A 10671-nucleotide genomic window follows, 5' to 3' on the forward strand; every position below is an offset into this window, starting at 1 on the left:
CGAGCTCGCTCCACAGTTTGTGTGTCAACGAGCAGAAGGACGCCATTTTTGTTTACACCGACGGTGAAGCTTGGAGCATGGTTGGCATGGTGTTGAAATTATTTATAAATATGTTTGCATATAAGCAGGCATAGTGCCCGAAAATGTTCTGTCTTGCATTTTAATCAATTCCTACAACAACAAATGTGGTTTTGTATTGTTAACTAGTGTTTACTTTTATAGCTTTGTGAGAGCAAGAGTGCTTCCGATTGTGCTTGGAACGTCAAGCACTCTTGAGGAGTTGGCATAGAGTCAAGCAATATTGAGTTCGATTGCGCTTGAAAGTGGCCGTGTGGCAACCATCGATCTGCATTGAGTTCGATCAGCATGGAGTCAATGAGGATCAAAAGTGCCCGTGTGGTAGAGGTATAAAACCATGGCAACATAGAGGAATTCTTCGATATTAGTGAGATGGCGGCAGTTATCGTAGTTAAGCCTACGCCTACGTGCCTACTTCTAGCTATGATGACCACATAGTAGAGAGCTTCTATGAGGAAGTAAAAAATAGTACTGTGTACTGATGGGCAATTTCAATGCCAAAGTAGAAAGAAACACTCTGGATACCAGGCAGTAGGAGACTATGGCATAGGCTCTACAAGCAGCAGGGGGAAGTTACTAGTAGAGTTGGCCGAGAAATAATTCACGGATCATGAATACTTCCTGCTGAAAATGAGAAAACAGGAAATGGGCGTGGAAGAGTCCCAATACTTCATACTATGCACTCACCCCGGCATCGTGCAAGGTGTGGAGGTCCTCGGAAAGGTGCGTTGTAGTGACCGCAGGTTGGTAAGGTCTCGAATTAGCCTAGCCTTGAAGAGCGAATAAAAGAACTAGGGAAGTGGAAGCCCATCAGCGAGTTAGCGGTTAGAGGGAAAGTAAAGGAATTCAGGATATCGTTGCAGAACCAGGGTATCGAACCGGAACCGAACCCGAATTTTTGCCCGGAACAGTAACCGACCCAATATTTTTTCGCAATCTTGGAACTGAACCCAAACCTGAACGAATCGGGCACTTTTTCGAACCAGTTCAGGAGTCTGTTCAGTCCCACTTTTTTGCATCCTGGCGTGCGTGGCATCCCATGAAATGTGATGTGATAGCATGTACATTTAGCCACCAAAAGCTGTCTATGCTAGGCAGTGCAGAAATGGTAAGCGGTCTGTGACAACAAAATCGACCGAAGTCTTGTGTCTAGGAAGAAAACTAATTAGCGCTTCATTAATGTGCTTTCGGCAACTCCAAAGCATTGTACACCAGATTGATTGGAAATCTTGCGTTTATTAGAGCCTCCCCATTTCACATGTATGCCTATGGTTTTAATCAATTAGTATTGGCATTGCTCCAACTCGTAAAGCATGGAGTGAAAATAGCTTCCCTTTTTTAGTGTCGTGTACAATAAATATATGGAACATAGGCGTAACGACCTAATGACGTGCAACGTTTACTTTCGGTGCCGTTTGTTGTCTCAGGAGATACTCAATAAGACCTATCACGACGCTCAGTGACAGTGGCGCTCAGCTGCTGATCTCAAGTTCATGGGTTCGGTCCCGGCTGGGGGGGGCAACGTTACGATGGTGGCGAAATGCAAACACGCACTTGTGCTGTGTGATGTCGGCACACGTTTAAGGACCCCAGCTGGTCGAGGTTAATATGGAGTCCTCCACTACAGCATCCCTGATAGCACAGTGTTGCTTCCACACGTTCAATTCCAGATACCACTGTTATTACAAAATAAAGGATGTATAAATTGGTTCAGTATTCTTTTCTGAATGCTAGCATTCAATGTTGCACGCGATGGAAATAAGCAATGGAAAGCTGGCATGGCAGCGGTAGAGATACTAAAGAGAAAAAAAAATTTATTACACATGGGCAATGCAGAAGTGCATGCGGTCATTGGCATGCGATGATTATGCCCAGTGTCGCCATGGTGGCTTAGTGGTTATGGCACTTGGTTGCTGCCCCAAAAGATGTAGGTTCGATCCCAGCCACAGTGGTCACATTTTGGTGGAGGAGAAATTTTAGTGGCCCTTGTACTGTGCAATGTCAGTGCACGTTGAACTCCAGGTGATCAAAATTTCTGGAGCCCTTTATTGGTTTATTTGGGTTTAACGTCCCGAAGCAACTCAGGCTATGAGGGGCGCCGTAGTGAAGGGCTCCGGAAATTTCGACCACCTGGGGTTCTTTAACGTGCGCTGACATCGCACAGCACACGGGCCTCTAGAATTTCGCCTTCATCGAAATTCGGCCGCCACGGCCGGGATCGAACCCGCGTCCTTTTGGGTCATCAGCCACGCGCCGTAACCACTGAGCCACCGCGGCGGGGCTGGAGCCCTTTACGACGGCATCCCACATAGCTTGAGTCGCTTTGGGGCGTTAAATTCTCATAAACCATAAAAACAATGATTGCAACCAGAAAGATGCTGCTGTAATGAAATGCAACTGTGAAGAAAAGATTTTGTGCTATGCCGGTGCAGTGAAATGTTCTGCTTATGTATAAAAAAAAATACATGCTAATCGCTAGCAGACGTCTTTGTCGCGCTGTTCTCGGACTGCTGGATCTTGAATTGCCAGTCGGTCGGACAACGTCCGCCGCTTAAGAACGTGGGTGGCGCTGATGAACACTCTCAAGGTTAGGTTACTTGTGAACATAAATACCCCGAAAGCAGAAGATTTGACAGCCATCGCCGTAGCTCAGAGGTAGAGCACCGGACGCGTAATTCGGAGGTCGTGGGTCCGGATCCCACCGGCGGCATGTGGTTGTTTTTTCTTCTGCTTTTCTAATCAATTAGCTTTAAGCGATAACATATTGAGTAATATTCTAAAGTGATCAACACCGCAAAATAAATAAATAAAAAATTAAAAATCCCCTCTGCCCCTTGGTTTCTGTGGCTGTTGGCTTCTTTCATGTATATCGGATAGGAAGATGAGAACAACAGTCACGCAACAGGACTGACGCATACATTGCATTAATAATTCAAGGTCTGAATGGTTGCGTGCATCTTTTCTTGATTGTCCCTGTTCTAATGTGCGCTAAATATACATCCGTTGATAACGAACTGTCACTAGCTGCTACAACATTTGCGATATATTCTGTTAAATGTTCTTCATTGTCTTGAACAACGCCATGCAGGAATTACCGCAAAAATGTGTGTTTGTGCTTGGGTAAAAGGAAAAAAAATTGCAAGTAAAATGTGGGGTTGAAGTCCTGAAGTGGCAATTGGGCCATGAGGGAAGCCTTGGTGGAGGGTTCCGAAATATTTGAGACAATCTGGGTTTCTTCAACGAGTGCTGACATTTACCATCACACGGGCGTTTTTCAATTCCGCCTGAATCTAAATAGGGCCAAAATAATTATTGTGCCTTACCAACGCTTTTTGCGACTATTTAAAAATGTTGCTAGTATTTAAAAAGGCATGCTGGAATTTGAATAGACCAACCTTGCAACTCAGATTATGGATAAAGTATCTATCAGTATTTATTACCACGACCTCAACAGCCATCAGACATTGCCTTCGTGTGGAACATAATTAGACTTACCTAAAAGGTCCGCAAAGCTCAACTTCTTCCTGCGCTATCTCAGTTCTGTTCCGCGAAAAAAAAACATATAAAAAGTTTTTAGATATTAGGTGGGCATTGTCCTATATCTTAATTTTGCGCTTTTAATTCATGTTTAAAATTTTAACAGGAACCTATGAATGGTTGTCTGAATGCTGCATTATCGTATGGTGGTTTGGACATGGTTGTATAGCTAATTCTTAAAACACAGGCAAGGGGATGAAACACAATGAAATGACTGCGTAAAGAATAATAATGGCAGATTTTGTGGAACAAACATAGGCGGCTAAGGTTTCTTCACAGTTATATACAGCGTAAGGGTAAAATCTGTTTCATGGCCCTGATGCTTGTAGTTCCATTATAATATTAGGTGATAAAACGGAATTCGCTTGCTTGCCTTTCACCATATCAATACGTATGCCTGTTTATATTCTCAACCCAAACTACGAAAGCACACATTGAAACAATAATTATCACTGCTAATAGCGCATTAGGTTATCTGCATCCTAATTGCAAATATCAGGAAATAAGCAGTCTCGTTTGCATTACCCACTCATTTCATTATCAGGCATTCCCCGTAAACTCACGGAGCATATTTCGTATTCTTGTATATTGATTTATTAGGATCCAATTCATTCTTCACATCTGCTCAACATAACTTTCGGTGCTTGTTTTCTATGTGAAACTTTTTTACACATTCTGCGGTGACTGTATTAGATAAGAACAAAATATTTAAGGGCATTTTTTGTTCGGTTTCTGCAAAGCTTTTGGCAAGTTTATTCACGCTTTGGGGTCAACAGGTTCAGTTCTGGGTCCATAACTTTTTCTAAAATGCCATAATGGTTTGCCTAACTGTGTATCGTCTGTAATACATCGGTAGTATGCTGATGATTGTGAAATTTATCCCCAAATTAAAGTCTACAGTTTTAAAGTGGCCGTGCAGTCTGATTTAAATTTTTGTCCACTGGTGTCCCAATTGGCTGATAGAACTTAATCCTAATAAAGGCAAACTTATCACTATTTCACGACAGACTACTGGTCCTTATTTGTTCTCAATTAACGACATCCCACTTCCTTCCTTTGGATGAAACGTTCACTTGATGACTGGACATGTGAATAATAATTCATCGGAAGCGATAAGTGGGCGGCCTTCAGCCAGCCAATGCATGTGGGATGCAATGCAATGCAATGCAACCAATGCATGCAACTTTACCAATGCATATGGGATACACTGGGGGACTGGCACACACGTTGAACCTCCAACATGCCTCAACGATCCGTTTTCAAAGTGCACACGTCGCCCCAGTGGTTGTTGCTATCGATTCTGTCTTATTTCAGTTGGGGTTCACTGTCGAATCTCTCACATTCCCCTGTCTGGGAGCTACGCAGTCTTCTTTCTCAGGTTCACGTATGCCATTCGAGGAACTTTCTCCTGAATGTGTGTCCATTTCTCAGACGTGCTTAGTGCGAACTCTGCGCATGACATAATCGTGTATGTGGCCCATAGGGACTGCGAAGGGTAACAGTCGGCGCGTCCATGTTGTGAGTGAAGAGACAACTGTCTGTGGATATTCAATTCGGCTTTTCTGATGCAGGGGCGTCGGAGCAAACGTGGACGCGCACACTCACACATGCGCACACGCTTGTATGAACACAACGGCTAGAATTTAAGGTGATGATCCTTGCATTGCGACTTCATTAAAGCGTTTGCATACCCAGCACTTCTGGACAGAAGCATTTTTCGACTGCAAAAAATCAGGTTTATGGTTTATGGGGGCTTAACGACCCAAAGCGACTTAGGCTATGAAGGACGGCGTAGTGAAGGGCTTCGGAAATTCCGACCACTTGTGGTTCTTTAACGTGCACTGAGATCGCACAGTACACGGTCTTCTAGAAGCAGCCGAGTGCCATAACCACTGAGCCGCCGCGGCGGCGAGGAAAGAATTTATGAACGCGGTTTATTCATATCTTGTAATATTTCACTAACTATAACAGTCAGTATGTACACAGATCCCTCCTCGACAGGCTTTCATTTTTTTACTATTAACGTTTTTGCTGTCGTGAAAACTGTTTCGCATTGGTTTTCTATAGCAGTCTTAACGACTGGATGCGAGGGATGGAAAAACTTTACCAGAAAGATTTTGCTACACATAGGAAGAATGGATCGTTGCTTTTAAGATTTCTATTAAAGTACCTCCATATATTACAATATTCAAAACTTTTTTACAAGCATTTTGGACATGTTAAGCTAATTCACTGCTTTCACCAGTTTTAAAATGAGACTTGCTTAGTACAAAACTTTTGAGACTTTACCTCACTCGCGCTAACCACTGTATTTACGTTCACAATATCTAGGTTCACAGTACCTACAGCTTCAGCATCTGCTATGGGCCGTGTGTCACAATGCCTCTTTTAAACGGCAGTGCTGGTGGTTGCAGTGGTATTTTTCCGGCGGTGTAACTAATCAAATGAATATTGTCATTTGCTGCTGCTGCATTTTGTGTCGAAAAATAAGATTCAGCGTCGCTTCAGACCAGAGCTTAGCTGCCTGTGAATGCATTAGAAGATGCAAATCAACTGTTGCGCGTCTCTCTGTTCGTTATCCATCAGAGAACACAAATTGAACACCACTGGTCATCGGCACACATTGCCTTTTCAGGCTGATAGCATGGAACGAGTCAAAATGAATTACTCCATGCTCCATGTGCAATATTCCGTTACAGAGGTGTCGCGGGAGACTGGAGCCTGAGTAACAAGGGTGGAATGTAAGCAGAACTGTTCCATAGGCGAATCAGGAATGGTTCTTTTTGTGTGAAGAAGAACTTTTTTAATGAAAGGGAGACGAGAGCATCAAAACTGTTGCGATGGGGGCCGCTTTAGTTTTCCCTTGGCGCAACATTGTCATATTATTACTGATTCAGAAGATTCTTTTGCAACGTATTTGCAATCTCCATCTGTAAACATTCCCCAGACAGGCGCTGGACAATTACAAAAGACGTACCTGATCAACCGAAGCTGTTTCAAGATGTCGTGAACATCTTGCAGAGTTCGTTAGAACACTTATGGACAAGCAAGCTAGAAAAAGGCAAGTGTATAGATTGTTCGCATTTATTTGATTATATTTACTCATTTATTTACGCATACGTTGTCTCGAAAGAGCGAGAAATTAAGGGAGTGAATACATATCTAAGGAGCATGATCCAGCAGTAAGTAAGCAAAGAAAGGAAAAAACAAACAAACATGGGTACACATAGGAGTCGCTGGATATAGAAACGATCTGGTTACAAAGTGCACAAAAACGATGGGTCATCACATAAGATTTAGTAATTGACTGGCAAATTCACTATGTGGCAGTGCACGAAATGAACCCTCCAGTGCGTTCCAGATTTCTGTGACGTGAGGAAAAAAAGAATGTTTATAAGAAGATATCGATGCCGGCAGAGTAACCTAGTTGAGCAGGCTACTGAGTCGCGTGTGTGGTGCAGGATAGATGAACTGAATTTGTACTTGTACAGATATAGTGCCTTGTAGGATCTTGTGGAAGAGAGTAACTCGGTCATGCATGCGCCTGTCAGCAAAAGAAGAATGTTACATTACTGGAGGAATAAATAAGTTCCAAAACGTCTTTCAGACGTGCCTTACACAACCATGCTGCGTAATGCTATTGGTGCAATGTCGTCAGCTCCGAGACACAATGTTTTTGTGCTATGCAAGCGCCGGAACTAGACGCCTGCGTTCATTCGCAGGATTCCCGTCGCACTGTGCCTCAGCATTGACGCCATCATTTTGTCCAGCAGCCTGAAAGAAAGAACAAGAACGCTGGTCATACGGAGTGCCTTCTTTGCGCACAGTATCGACAGCCGCGTGGAAAGTATGGTCATTAGGTAGGACTGTAATGATTATTGCTGTGCACAGTATTCTGGGAGCTTCCGGATGACGTCACTTGTTACATATCAGTCACAGAGCCATGTCATGAGGTTACAGCTATACGTCCGTAAAGAGGTCTGGCTTTTACGGTTAAAGGCTTTAAAGCATAATTAGTGAAGCAGTGGCTTTTTGGCACAGCGATACCATGGTATGCACGAGGATGTGGGTCACATTGACGGTGAGGGCGGCAAATAAATCGTTTCCTCAACGGCTGTAGCGAGCGTGTCCCGGGGTTCAGATTCTGCAGGAGTGAGCGAAACACTTCCCCTGGCGTACCAAATCAGATGCTGCACCATATTATCTATCCGCTTATCCCTTAGAAGAGCCTTGGAAAAAGTCGGCAGCTTTTCCCAATGTTTTCAAGATCGGTTGAGATGACGGCGCTACTGTGATTCGATCCCAATACCCCGGGCAAACGAGGCAGACGCTGGAAAACCGATAATTACTGCATTTTTTCTATGTTAATGGATTCGATACATCAACAAAACTGGAGCGCCAAAATTTAAGCTTAAGTGCTAGGATATGGACCTTACAAGCACCGAGCTTCATTTGGATGATTGAATCTGTTTCTCTGTGCACAGCTTAACCGCAACCAGTAATACAAGAGCAGAGGAGAGAGACTTCAATGAATACAGGAGAGGTCTGCCTTGTTCTTAGCCCAGCATGTTACTGCAGGTGAGGGTGAAAGAGAAGAAGTAATACAAGCCTGTTCCACAGAACCAACTATCAACCAGCTCAAATTCCTTTTGCGGATTAGTTACATTCAGTTGTCCTTTCACCTAAACTGCACTTTGAAGTGAAGGAGACTGCAAGATACAAGTGAGGACGAAATATATACGGTGCTCGACAGTTTAAGGGACACTTTGACGTGGATGTTTAATATAAAAGTACTGCTGGCACACTGAGGAAGCATTGGCAGGAAGCAGTAAGCAGGAAGCACTAGCACTAGCACTGTTTCTACGTCCTGTTTCTGTCGCGGTTCTTTTTACCCTTGTACCAGGAAATCAAACAATGCCTGCATATCAGGCGCACAAACATCCCCATGGAGAGTCATCTAAAACAAGCGCAAGCTTCCGGCGACGAAGCAGTATATAGACAAGATAACTTATTCTTTTCCTTTTTTGGCATGCAATTCTTCATTAGCAAGCTTTCTTCAGGTTATATGACGGTAGGTTATGTTAAGGTTAAGCAGCACAATGGTACGACGTGACCAGTCTTCTGTGCACCGAATAAAGTGTCTAGCCTGTGTTCTAGATCTGTGAAAGGCAGAGAAAGAAAGCAAGCATCCAAAGGCTGCACTATCAAACATGCCAACAAGGTCACTGGGTGTCCCACAGGTTTCGTGTACAAGGTACCGCTCTCCTGCCCAGTAGGATGCATACAAGTCATGCGGGCGGTTGAGTGAATGTCATGGCACGTGGGCATAATAAGGGTTAAGAAAATTTGCAAGTTCCAATTCAGTTTCCGCATTATTGCAGACAATGCAAAAATTGCGAGCGGGCTTTTGATAAGACTTCGGTTACAGCAAAAGTAAAAACAGGGAGAAAAAATTATAGGGTTTTAACCTAGTTAAACCGAGTAGATGCGCGAAAGCATGTGTTTAGCCTGAATAGCGCATGGCTTTGCTTTGCTGGGGCGTCGGCACATCTGGCGACGATATTGGACTCAGACTGCAATCGAGGTTAAGCTGATCTGATCTGTTCACGCCGCAGCTGGAAGTTGATGAAGAAGATTATGTTGTTGTTGTCCTCTAGATAATGGCGCGTACCCACTGCGGGGGATTGGCCAAGACACAGGCGGCAACTGATAGGTGCACAAAATGTTAAACAAGAAAATAATGATGGGGAAAAATAAAATAATAATGATAATAATAGCAATTAGGAAATAAATGAAAGAAACTCAGAAGTGTAATTGAAATAAGCTAAACAAATACTGTGAGATCGGTGACTGAAATAGAGAACGGGGCTAAATATTTTATGTTTCGGAAAGCTTTCGTTCCAGAGAAATATTGATCATGAGAAAGAGCAGAGCTTAAGACGGCAGCCGTTTAGTGTCTGTAAGGAAGTTTTGCATGGCGGAGAGAACATTCCAGTTGCTGTGCCCAAGGGAGGAAGCCCCAAGAGACAGAGCAACCCCAGCTGACAGACTTAGACCTAGCTGTCGTAACGGATGCTCCAGCAGGCGGCTCCGTAAAGAGGAGAAACGGCGGCAGGTCAACAAGAAATGATCTATCGTTTCGGGTTCTCCGCAGAACGGGCACAATGGGGAGACCGCCAGACCAGATCTATAAAGGTAGAAGTTTAAGTGAGGCCCGCGACAACGTAGACGCGTGAAGGAAACCTCAAGCTTGCGTGATCGCCATCCTTTACCGCACCACGGGTAAAGGAGATGCCGGAATTCGGGAGAGGAGGTCAGAGCTGATGCTGCGAATTCTTTCAAGAGCAGATAGATACCTGCGAAACCTGGCCGCCGTAATATATGCGCTGGGTGGAAGCACACATATATTACGTGCACAACGTGAGAGTGTGTCGCAGTTTAACACGAGGCCTGATCGGCTGCGGCGATAGCATATGGTGCTGTCGTGCACAGGCTAACGAAGAAGATCTGTTCGTGCTGCCGTGGATCGAATCCCATTCGCGGCAATATTCACTGATCCGGTGGTTCTGAAGCGAGCGAAATCGCCTAAATTTTTTCGATCTGTCTGTCCGAGACCAACCTGGATCACACAAATTTCAGTGGTGGCAGCACCTGCCACGCCAGGGCAGCAGCTAGGGAAGAGCAACCTGGGTCGCACATATTCCACCGGTGGCAGCGGCTGCCATCTTTCTCCGTGGTTTCGCAGCGCATACGAATGTTTTAAACATTCTTTCTCAGTTTTTATTTTATCATTTGTTTATTTACTTCACAAACAAGGTACTTAACGTGCCCTCGCTGTTGGTATAGGCAACGGCTCCAGACCGTAAGACCCGTTGACAAGATTCATGGTCAGGGTTGGTGAGCGCATGAGTGCTTTCCCACTAAAAGAGACGCTGGAACCCTTTTACATTAGGTTGCAAGGAAGTGACATGTGCATCATTTGCATAGTCCTTGTCTTTGTCGCTTACGATTAAAGAATTTCAGCTGCTAAGAACACTGTGCACGTGGAAATGAAAA

This window comes from Amblyomma mixtum, chromosome 7 (assembly GCF_055824585.1).
Source record: "Amblyomma mixtum isolate Tamu chromosome 7, ASM5582458v1, whole genome shotgun sequence".
NCBI lineage: Eukaryota > Metazoa > Arthropoda > Arachnida > Ixodida > Ixodidae > Amblyomma > Amblyomma mixtum.